The following is a 12037-nucleotide window of genomic DNA, read 5'->3' as shown; positions in this document are numbered from 1 at the left end:
TTGTCATATCACTATTTGTATACCTGAAACTAATATAATATTGTATGTTAACAATACTTCCATTTAAAAAAAATGTTGAAGGGCAGGCCTTCAGTCTTACCAATCCAGGTAGCTTTAGTCAACCCTAAAACCGGACTTTTTGCTGAGTACAGCAAGTAAAACAGATATTTGTCCACACTGCTCCATGTGTCCAGGGCCTAAAACGAATAAAGTATAAGTATAAAGTAAATAAAAGGAATTGCAGCTTGTCTTTGCATTTTTTTAGAAATTATTGTCCTCAGCGATCTCAAGAGCATCTTGGTATCCCCACCACTAGCTAAGTGCCATGGTCCATAAATACTCTGACCCCACTTAGCCACTATTTCTGGAGCCGAGTAAGAATGACACCAAAAAGTGAGGAAAACAGATGTCTGAGCATATATTTTAAGCAAGGGTAATTCCCTTCATTTCAAAAATTAAGGACTACTCAGCAAAGCTCCAATCTGTTGTTGTAAAAGCCTTTCTCTATAGACAAATCAGTATGCTCAGTGGGAGGGAAAATTACCCTTCCTGGGATTCACTGAGGCTCAACCCTGGGAGGTGCCATTCGCCTGGAGTCTGTGAATGACACTCTCTGGAGATGTGTAGCTGTTTTTGTTTTTTGTTTTTTAATTTTTTTAAACCTTTATTTATTTTTGAGACAGAGAGTGACAGAGCACGAGTGGGGGAGGCGCAGAGAGAGAGGGAGACACAGAATCTGAAGCAGGTTTCAGGCGTGGAGCTGTCGGCACAGAGCCTGACACAGGGCTCAAACTCAGGAACCTTGAAATCATGGCCTGAGCTAAAGTCAGATGCCTGACTGACTGAGCCACCTAGGTGCCAGAGATGTGCAGTTTTAATACCTACAAACCTTGACGTGGCAGCCGTCTTTTTCCCTGGCTCCACATTCGCCCATGCTTCAATTCCGAAATCTGAAATGGTTCAGTTCTTTCTGCAGATAGTTGTTTGTGACAACAGAGAAGAACCTGCCCTTCCCTTACCCCACCTCCCACTCTCTTGTCCTCATTGGGGATGGGCTGCACAACTGACAAGCTATCTCCAAGCTTGTGTGGACTTGCTTGTGGGAAGTTTTCTGGGAAGATTATCATGAATGGTAAGGCATGCTGTCACCATCTCTTTAATTTCGTGTCCCACTGGGAAGTTTGTTCTTTGTACTTCTGGTTCTAAAATAAAGAGGGACTAATGGAAGCCGATTACAAATAGGCTCACCACACCCTTCCTCTAATCAGTCATGACAAAGGGTGATTACCTGGGCAGCATGAATGAAGGGGTGAGTTCATAGTTCTACCTAACAGCCAGGTCTAAGGGACCAGAAAGAACAGAGGTAGTAAAACAGGAATCATACGTTACCATAGCAAATAAGGAAACTCAGGTCTATACAGGCTATGATTAAAACTATCATATTATTACAGCCTAAGAAATAAACAGAGATGAAAGGTCACCTCTTCCTCTCCTTTCAGGGCCATTTTGGAGGGACTCCATTCCCCTCCAACTTCTTTTCAGAGATATTTGTCATACGGCTTCTCCTTGTTGCCAGAAAGTCCATTTTTCATACCTAAGAAAACATTCTCTGGGGTTAAAGGACCACCAGATGGATTCTCCTAGTGTTTTACAACCTGAGATTTGCCTTTCAATATCTGCTTTTCTTTTGACTTTTAACTGTTTTTGTTAAAATGATACATAACCAGAGTAAAAATAATCCAAGCAAGACAGAAAAGTACAAGAGAATAAGAATCATCTGAAATCCCATCACCCATAAATGACAACTTTTAACATTCTGATGAACACCCTTCCACAAACACAGAGTATAAATGTATAATTACACATAATTATGCTGCCCTGTAACCTGACTTATTCATTCATAGTATATCATAGGAACCCTTTTTATTTTTCAGTGGAATACTGGTATTACCCACTACCTAAAACAAGAAGCAAATAATCCTGCTGTTACTAGTGACAATTCACATGTTATAGTTCTTTGTAGCTGAAAAGTAGTTGCTCATCCTTAATTCTATATAATCCTGAAGCTGCAAGGAGAATTCTGAGGAGTCCATCTCCCTTGTTTTGGGGTTTAATTCTAGTCATCCTTCACACTGGTGTAGTACTTTACAACTTCAAAGGCATCTTTACTTTATTTGATTATAACAAAGGTGACCAAGAGTGAGATAAGTATTCATAATGCAAAGATAATGCATTGTCAGAGCCACATTTACATTGATATAATATATTAATAATAGTCATAATTACATTTATTGAGAAATTAGTGTGTGCCAGACTCTGTGTTCAGTCCACTGCATGCATTGTCTCATGTAATCCTCACTATCCCCATCTTAGAGATACTATAACTAAGATTCAGAGAACAGTGATTTGATAAAATATCCACAGCAAATCCAGGTGCAATTTTAATCTAAATGTGTCTGACTTTAACATTCTCTGTTTTTAATCACAGCATCATACTGCATTTTATGAACAAGTAACCTTAGTGCAGCACTGTACAAAACATTCAAACATATATTATTATTTCCATTTCATAGCTAAAGAAACCAAGGCCAGAGAGGTCAAACAATTTGCCTGAAGCCTTGGAGCCAGGACCCAACCATTTTAATTCTAAGCCTGCTGCTGTTTTCACTACACTGTGCCAGTCTCTTTCCTCTGACTAAAGATGTGGAGTGTCAAAATGCTTCTTTCAGAGCTCCAGAGAAGGGGATTCTTAGTAAGATCCTTCAAAAACCCTTCTTGCTGCAGTGAAATCTGTTTCTTCTTCAGAAGGAACAAAGGTCAGCCTCTTCTGCAGAAACAAGCTCTTGATCACGTATGTGCATGTGTGAGTTGGGAAGACATAAAGTTGTAGAGCTCAGATCAGGTCCCAGTCATTCCTTCTTCCTGGCTTTCTTGTGCTTTGGACATAGGGCAGAGCTGGTCTGTCTTGTCCTTTCCTTTTTTTCAGACAGGAGGCAGAGAGAGTGTTTATTCTTGATGATACAAAACTAGAGATGATGAAACAAAATGGAATGAGATACAGGGAAACCATTAAAAGCAGTGTGGGTGGAAGGCATATACAAGGAATTAACTAGCATCTTTCTGACATACAGGCAGAGTTGGTTTGTGGAGGCAATTAGGCAATGAAAATTAATATTTTCTTCTTTAAAGATAACAATTTTTATTTACAAAGCACTCCTTGCTGGAATAAGCTCAAAGCATTTAATGGGTGCTGGCTAATTACCCCACCCAACAATCTGGGAGCCAGGAAAAGAGAGATAATTATCCCCATTTTGCAGGCCGGGAGATCGAGCCACAGAAGAATAGTGTCTTGCATAAAACCAGAGAGCTGAAAATAGAAGGCAAGCCTCCTAATAGCACCCTTCCACCCCACTGCATGTTTACAGACATAGACTCCTGAGAAAGGAAAACGCACTTGCTGGCCAGAAGAAAGCAGCCGTCACTCATTGGGAACTACAGCTCCCAGAAGACACTGAGAGGAGACAGGGCTGTGCCCCTAGTGCCCATTCCAGATTCCCAAATATGGAGAAGGACTGGGTTTTGGAAGAAGAACAGAATGCTCACCCTTGAAAGAGAGAGAGAGAAAGAGGGAGTATGAGGTAAGTTTGGATTATTTAACTCTATCACCTAAATGTCTGCCCGGTCTTTGAAATATAGCAGCCAAAGTCATGCTCTTTTAATAAATCTTGCTAGAAGATTTCACTCTGTAAACCAAGCAGTTACTTTAGCAGAATCCTGGTTTTTTTCTAAGATTAGATATGTGCTGACGGAAGTGGTTCAGTTCTAGGTGGGTGGTCAGATACCCTTTGTCTGAGTCCAACCAGCTCAGAGGTGACGGTGGTGGTGGTGGTGAGAAGGGAATTCCCAGTGAAGAATAGCTCTGCTGTGATAGGATCAGACATTCCTGAGGCTGGGGTTGGTGGCCAGCTTGTTGAACCCAAGCATAAGCAGCTCTGGGAGGACAAGGGTTACTCTTTTTCTGCTTTGGAGGCTGCTGAGCCCGCCTAGTGGGAAAGGCATGAAAGAACTCTTTCCCCATTCTGTCTCATTCTGTCAACAAACACTTATTAAAGCACCTATACTCAAGGCATTGAGCTAGATGATGAGGACAGATTTCTGTCCTCAGGATGCTTACGATTGAGGGATGGGGTAGGTACAAAGGGAAAGATGGAGCAAAGGGAAGAAAGAGACAAACAATGCAAGGCAGCCTATTATTTATACTTTTCATCCAACATTTAGTTATTGACCAATCACCTGCCACAGGCCAGGCACTGTTCTAGCTACTTGGAATACAATGGTAAATACACCAAAAGCAAAAGCTTCTGCCCTTGTAGATTTTACTGTCTAGTATGTCTGAGGATGTCTGGAGAAAGAGTCTTCCAAGCAGAGGGAACAGTGAGTGCAGAAGCTTCAGATGGAAATGAACTTGGTGAGTTAGAGAACAAGCCCGTGCATCTAAATTAGGGGAGTGGATGAAGACTAAAGTAGGAAGAAATGAAGTCAGAGAACTAGTCTGGGGTCAAATCACACAGGGCCTTATAAGGCTACAAAGTGTGAATTAAGTTCTAATTCAGAAACCAAGATTTAGCAGTAGCTTTTAGCAGTAGTTTGTTATGACTTGATGTAAAGTGCCAGATGAGGGGAACAGACCTGTAAAGGAGTTTGGAGAATAGAGGAGAGGTATCACTGAACTGGGATGGACAAGGAAGGCAGCAGAATAAGATGCAAGCTGAGTGTCAATAATTAAATAGGATTCAGATCTAGAGAGAAAGAATTCCGGCTAGAAGGAACTCCAGGGGCAAGATGTGGAGTCAGAACGACACATTGCATGTTCGTATCATCAGTCTGCCACAGATGTGGTCATATGGGGGAGTAGTGGATGGTGAGGTTGGAGAGGAAGACTTGGAAACATTTAAGGTCTCCAGTCAGAAAGTTCTGAATCTCAGGTTAACAGTAATTGGGAGATCCTTCCCAATGAATGAGTGAATGAACAGAGGCATTATTCACAGACTTAAATATCCAGTCAGAGAATCTGTTCTTCACCCGGGGCCAGCATTTTCCCCTAAAAGACTTGTTGCTTTGCAGGCTTTTGAGTCCCACATTGAAAGACAACTGAGTTGCACAATTCCAGAGGGCACCATTTACATTGTACCATATGTGAAAGATACCCCCTATTATATGACATAAACCATGAGGCAAATGGTGTTCTCTGGAGCTGTGCAATAGTAGAGGCCCGAATTAACATTTTGGAGGATAAATACCAACCTACCCACAGGTGACACATAGTGATTTAGTAATGTCCATCACCTTTAAGATTAAAGCCTAGCTGAACTGGCTGCAGAATCAACAGGGATGGGGAGAACTGGCTGATGAAGAACCAACTGTCTTATTAACTAACATACCCATAACCTGGAAAATTCCTCACTCACACTTTCAAGCCCTTCCTCTCACTTCCCCTGACCCCCACCCAGTTATCACTCCCACATCTTGCCACCCTCTACCCTGAGGCTCCCCTTTAGTATTCATTGGGCTAAGAAGACACTAATGTCTTTCTGGATTACCAAAAAGAGAACATCTTGTGTTCTTGGATGTCAACCTTCCCTTTCTTCCTCCTCCTCCACCTAAATCAGGAGAGTGTTAGCTTCTGGCACTCTTTCCAAACTGTACTGGATTAACCTCCACCACCACACACCTCAGCTCCTACCTGAACCAAGGAGGAATACAAAATCTCAGAGTCTAGAGGTGAGAAATGCATTCAGTTTGAAAAATAAGATTTTTGGGGCGCCTGGGTGGCTCAGTCAGTTAAGCATCTGACTTCAGCTCAGGTCATGGTCTCTCAGTTGGTGTGTTCGAGCCCTCTGTCAGGCTCTGTGCTGACAGCTTAGAGCCTAGAGCCTGATTTGGAGACTGTGTCTCCCTCTCTCTCTGCCCCTTCCCTACTCATACTCTGTCTCTCTCTCTCAAAAAATAAATAAACATTAAAAATTTATAAGATTTTTACAAGCGAAAACATAGAAATTGAGATTACCAGCATTTAGCTTGGAAAACTGAGGGGAGGCTTGTTTGGATTCTGCTGTCCCATCCTGGAAAGCTCTTTGGGTGGGGGGAAGATTAGGCTGGAAGGAAACTGAAGTTATATATTATCAAGACCCTCCTTGATGTGTTCATGGTTTTAACAAATTTCCACTATAGGGAGTTTCTACTGGAATCAGGGCTGGGAGAGTGCAAGACTCCTGGATTTCTTTCCTTTCCTGGAACTCTATGCTCAGGGCTGGCTGTGGCCTTCCTGGGACCCAAATTCCATTCATTGAGGCTCTTTTTGATGAATTAGGTAGTGAGGGAAGGATGGGAGAGTGCCACCCCCAAAGGAGGGGATCCACTAGGTCAAGATGCGATGAGGCAACATTGTGAGCCTCTTAGATCCCTGAACAATGGTTTTCCATGTTCAGGATTTCTTGGATTAAGTGATTAATCTCTATGGAACCTGATCTGTCAGTGGAGAGGGTACAGGGCCAGGACTCTCAGACAGGATGGCAAAGGCTTTGGACTCCCTGGTAATAACAGCTCTTTCTCCCATTTCTAGTGTCAGCCAATGAGCTGTGCTTAATTGTATAAGCAATCTTGTTAAGGGGTTATTACTATCCTTCAGTGAAGCTCAGAAAGGTTAAGAAACTTGCCTGAAGTTACTAGCTCACAAATGCCAGAGCAAAAATTCTAGCCCAGAAACGTGACACAAAGGCCACCTTACTACACCACTCCATCTCTCATTTCCTTCCAGAGGCACAAAGTCAGTGATCTGGGGCAGGGGAGGGAGGGCATGACAATGTAGTCTAGGCTCTATTCTTCTTTTACCAGACATGGAATAAAGGAGAGTTCTCAGTGTCCATCAGACTCATGACCAGAGGCAATGCTGCCTCTGAGGATGACTATATGTGAAGCCCAAGGTATCTGTTTTTCTAGCTCAGACAGTTCATCCTAACAAAACCAGAACTCAAAGTGCTATGCAGGAAAAGCAGTTTGGAGAACAGACTCTGGATCTGAAGAAGTGGTCTGGAGTAGTGGAGAGAGCCCTAGCCTGGGTCAGAACATCCAGATTCTCTTTCTGCTTAACACAAAACAAATTACTTACTCTCTGATCCCCAGTTCCTTTATCAAGGAAAGGGGATGAGGGATAAGGATAGAGTATTAGGATAAGTAAATGTTCACTCCAATGACCTTACTAAGTTGTAAAGATAAAATGCACCCTAAGTACTAAAGCATCTGTGAAGTTCTCTGTGATTCTCATTGTCGAAATCACTCAAGTTCATCAAAATCTTGGCAAGATCACTCTACCTAGCTGTGCACTCCTGATATAAAAATCCCAATTCCATTTTTCTGAATTTTCTTTCTTATCACTTGATGTTAGCAAACTCCATGCCCTTAACTTAAAATGTGTGGTCTATTCATCCCCACCCCCCAACATCTTAGGTCAACGTTAGACAGGAGAGACTATGTCTTGTTCACATTGTATCTTCAATATTAATGCAGTACATGGCATGCAGTGATTGCTCAGTAAATATTTGATGAATATATGAAATTTTCTGTGATTTCTCTCCTTGTCCTTGCTTATTTTTTTAAAATGTTTTATTTTTTTCTGAGAGAGGGAGAGGGACAGCATGAGCAGGGGAGGGTCAGAGAGAAAGGGAGATACAGAATCCGAAGACAGGCTCCAGGCTCTGAGCTGGCAGTCAGCACAGAGCCAGATGTGGGGCTCGAACCCACAAACCATGAGATCATGACCTGAGCAGAAGTCGGACGCTTAACCGACTGAGCCACCCAGGTGCCCCTGTCCTTGCTTATTTTTTTACTGCTATCAAAATGGCAATCTTTCTGACCTCATCCTGTGGGAATACCACAAGGATTAGCTAATTAATGAGGGTAAAGCTCTCCTGACACTTTGTATTAACGTTTAACAGAAATAGTTGGGGAGTGTAGTGATCCAGGGAGACAATGGTGAAATCCTTTGGTATTCTCAGAATATCACAGCATCAAGTTGCCCCTGTTCTCCTCTCATTGCACAGACACTCAGTGGGAGATCTAACCTTTGATCTTCATTGTTCCCTGGACCCTACTTTCATCTCTTGGCAAGACATATCCCCTGGATCCTAAACTCTACCCCACCACCTCCAGACATTGCCTCTCTCTGGGGGATTCTTGCAGCTGTGAAACAGCTGGAGCCTTTGAAAGCACTACAGGGTCTGGAGGCCACAGTACCTGTTTCCAAGGTTCCCCCTCCCTCTCTTCCTCTTTCTCAGATCAGATTGTGAGTATCTAGGAATATAAAGAAGGGCAGTTTACTTGGTTCTTCCCAAAGATAAAAAAATAGAGTGGAATGGTCACTGGCAGTGAATAAATCAAAGCAAAAAGACAATGCCAGCTGGAGACCATTGGAAAAATCAGCAAATCCATTAATTATCCTGTTTATACCAGAAATAAACTGATAGATTAGACCTTTACTTAATAGATCATGCTGCAATTACAGTCCATTCATGAAGATAAAAGCATGAAGCTGTGTATTAGGCCTCCTTATTCACTGAAGACTTTGGCACCAAAGTTCTAGTCTTCCACTTTATGCCAAGTCTTGCTATCATCCTGGGTAACTTCAATGTCAAACAGACCAATTATTCACAAACTAAGAATCACAACCCATTAGTGTGTCATGAAATTGATTTAGAGGACTGTGACTAGAAGTTTGAGAAACAGAATGGAAATATAATAAAATAAAATATCACATGTAGAAATGATAGTTTAAGGTAACAGATTTATTTCAATAATATCATATATATTTTTATGTAATATATACTAATAATGTATTACTTTAATAACACAATACATACATGTGTACTAGTCATGATATAAAATGTATTTCTTATTGTAGGCCATAATCCAAAGCTTACAATAAGGAAGGAAATTCTGACACATGCCACAAGATACATGAACTTGGGGGGAATTATGCTAAATGAAATAAGCCAGCCACAAAAGGACAAATACCATTTATATGAGACATTTCAAATAGTCACATTCATAAAGACAGAAAGTAGGATGGTGGTTGCCAGGGACTAGGTGGGGGTCAGGGAACAAGGAGTTAGTATTTAACAATTACAGCATTTCAGTTTTGCAAGATGAGTTCTGTGGATGGATGGTGGTGATGGTAGCACAATAATGTGAATATACTTAATGCCAACCAAAATATTTTTTACACTTAATATGATGCATTTAACACCCTTAAAATGATTAAGAGGGTAAACTTTGTTTTCTATATTTGACCACATTTTTAAAAAAGCTACCAGAGAAGCTTCCCAGGTCTTTGACCTCACTTTCAAAGACCTTCATCCCATCTTCTATCTTCAAGGCTATTCCCTAGTCCAGACCATCATCAGCAACTATTTATCTCCCACTCTGTGATCTTCTACTCCACCTTTCTTGCCTCCTCACTCCTCATTCCCACTGTACTAATGTCTGTACTTCACTGCATCATTTTAGCTCTTGGTCACCTACCTTTTCCCAGTCTACCTTTATTCCTTCCTGAATTGCTGCAACGGTTTCCTTAAAAACGGTTTCTTTAAAACAGTTTCCTTAAAAATGGTTTCCTTAAAAACAGTTTCATGAAAAATCCTGTCCCCTTACGTTCATCATCTACATTGCATAGGTGTGGGGAGCCTGAGTGGCTCAGTCGGTAAAGCATCCAACTCTAGCTCAGGTTATGATCTTGTGGTTTGCGGGTTTGAGCACCGAGTCAGGCTCTGAGCTGGTCAGGCTCTGAGCTGGTGGGGCTCTGTGCTAACAGCTCAGAGCCTGGAGCCTACTTCTGATTCTGTGTCTCTCTCTCTCTCTGCATCTCCCCTGCTTGTGCTTTGTCTCATTGTCAAAAATAAATAAACATAAAAAAAATTAGGTGCATAGATGTGACATTTCTAAAATTTCAATCTGATCTTAACACTCCTTGTTTATTTTTTTATAAATATTTTTATTTATTTTTGAGAGAAAGAGCTAGAACAGGGGAGGGGCAAAAAGAGAGGGAGACAGAGGATCTGAAGCAGGCTCTGTACTGACAGCAAAGAACCTGATGTGTGCTCGAACTACAAACCATGAGATGAACTATGGGATCATTACCTGAGCCAAAGTCAGATGCAAACTGACTGAGCCACCCAGGCACCCCACACTCCTTATTTAAAACACTTCAGTGGCTCTCTTCCTCTCAAGGTCAAACCCTTACCTAGGTAGACAAACCAACTGTGACATGACTTCTGGTAAATATAAATCCCTTTTTGCCTGCCCTCCTGCATGGCAATGTAATTAACATTACTTGCAGTTCTTCAAGTTCACCAAGCTTTCATTTGCTTGAGTCTGTACCCATTCCCCCTTGGACTAGAGAGACCACCTCCCACCTCACTTGTTTTTCATTTGGTTTGGCTTATCACTTCCCCGTAGAAGTTTCCCCCTATTCTCTTAGGTTGGATCTGGGGCCTCAAGTGAGGGTCCATAGCACCTTTTGCCTGATCAGATCAGAGCTTATCATGCTGTACTAGAATTAACTGTTGACTTCTCTATCTGCCTTCATTAGAATGTCATCTGCCTCCCTAAAGCCAGGCACAGTATCTGATTCATCACTGCATCCCTGTGCCTACTACAATATCTACCACATAGTAGATAGTGTCTGAGTGACGAGTAGATAGGCAGACAGAAGGATATTCAAATGGACGGATTTCACAGGTTTTGAAAATCAAACCTAAAAATTCGGGTTCAGTCAACACTTTTAACAGGAAATACCTTTGATCAAGACCTAAAGAATAGTTTATACAAATTAATAACACTTACTATATTTTTATAGCATTCAACAGTTTATAGAACACTGTCATATTTTTTGTCTTACTTGATATACTTAATAACCTATGAAGTAAGACAACCAACCACAAGTAGAAGCCTTGGCACTCTGTAATAGAACAAGTACTACACTTTGTCTTAATTCCCAATTTAAAAACATGTTTACAACTTACAATCAACTTCTATGAAAAGTATGAAAAACAAACAAAAATAATAAAAGAGAACAAGTGAGCAAGAGAGAGCAGGTGAGAGCAAAAAGAAATTCCTAAAAGTTCATTTTTTTGTACAAAATAATAATAATAATAATAACAAATAAGCTCTGAAGCAAGAAGGAAAGCCATCCTCATCAGCCATCATTCATTGTAAATGAAGAAACTATGGATTGTCCAAGGCCAGAAAGTTAGTGAATGGAAAATGCAGAATAAGTGCTCACATCTTCCTTCCACTCACTTGACTATGATGTATTTAACCTTCAGGAATGAAAAGAATCAGAATAATTAGTTCTGAAATCAGGACCTTTCCTTAAACAGTATAGTATCTTCTGGCTTCTACAGGGTCCTACCAACGTCCTAGTTCACAGATACCTAGAAAATAGTAAGTAGCTCCACAGCAGCAAAACTATTCCTCAGGAGCCTTGCTTTTTTCACATTTTCCAAAAAAAGAAAGAAAACCAAGTACCCTAAGGTCCAATATCTGGGATTTTTCCTTTGCATTCACCCTATATCTCTGTGTTGCAAATCAAGCCCAATTTCTTTCTACTCTTATCAGAGAAATAAATAAAGCCTGAGCATTATTTATATCCCATCTGAATCCAAAAAGACAGAAAAGGAGAAGAGTTTATCACTAGTCCCCATATAAATAATCTCTTCTTTCTGCCCTCTCTGGTCCAAGTTAAACAATTTTAGTTACATTTTGCATAGGATCTGTTTTCCAAGCATTCAGTCATTTTATTAGTTCTTATGAGGCCCTTGTCTAATTGTTCCCACTCTCTCTTTCCCTTTTAGAGCCAAAACTGAACATGGGTCACCAGTAAGATCCTGGTTAAATTCAAGAATAGTGGGAGGGGCGCCAGGGTGGCTCAGTTGGTTGGGCGCCTGACTTCGGCTCAGGTCATGATCTCACGGTTCGTGGGTTC

At 41.1% G+C, this 12037-nt stretch overlaps 1 protein-coding gene and 1 long non-coding RNA gene across 6 annotated transcripts in view; one reads left to right on the top strand and one right to left on the bottom strand.

Moving 5' to 3' along the window:
• Nucleotides 1-2969: 2969 nt before the first annotated feature.
• The window catches only part of LOC144227565 (uncharacterized), a 34403-nt gene continuing 25335 nt past the window's right edge, over nucleotides 2970-12037 (bottom strand). Inside the window, exon 3 of the long non-coding RNA XR_013333959.1 lies at nucleotides 2970-3026. This is a non-coding gene — a long non-coding RNA (uncharacterized LOC144227565). The remainder of the gene's footprint in view (nucleotides 3027-12037) is intronic.
• Nucleotides 3003-12037, top strand: part of MICAL3 (microtubule associated monooxygenase, calponin and LIM domain containing 3) — a 267770-nt gene continuing 258735 nt past the window's right edge. For all 5 annotated transcript variants that reach the window (XM_077759278.1, XM_077759277.1, XM_077759276.1 and 2 more), the window contains exon 1: nucleotides 3003-3638. The gene's annotated coding sequence lies outside the window, so the exon portion shown is untranslated. The remainder of the gene's footprint in view (nucleotides 3639-12037) is intronic.

The sequence above is a fragment of the Crocuta crocuta genome, unplaced genomic scaffold (genome assembly GCF_008692635.1).
Source record: "Crocuta crocuta isolate KB4526 unplaced genomic scaffold, BGI_CrCroc_1.0 scaffold72, whole genome shotgun sequence".
NCBI classification, from domain to species: domain Eukaryota; kingdom Metazoa; phylum Chordata; class Mammalia; order Carnivora; family Hyaenidae; genus Crocuta; species Crocuta crocuta.
This window is presented reverse-complemented; position numbering and strand designations above follow the sequence as displayed.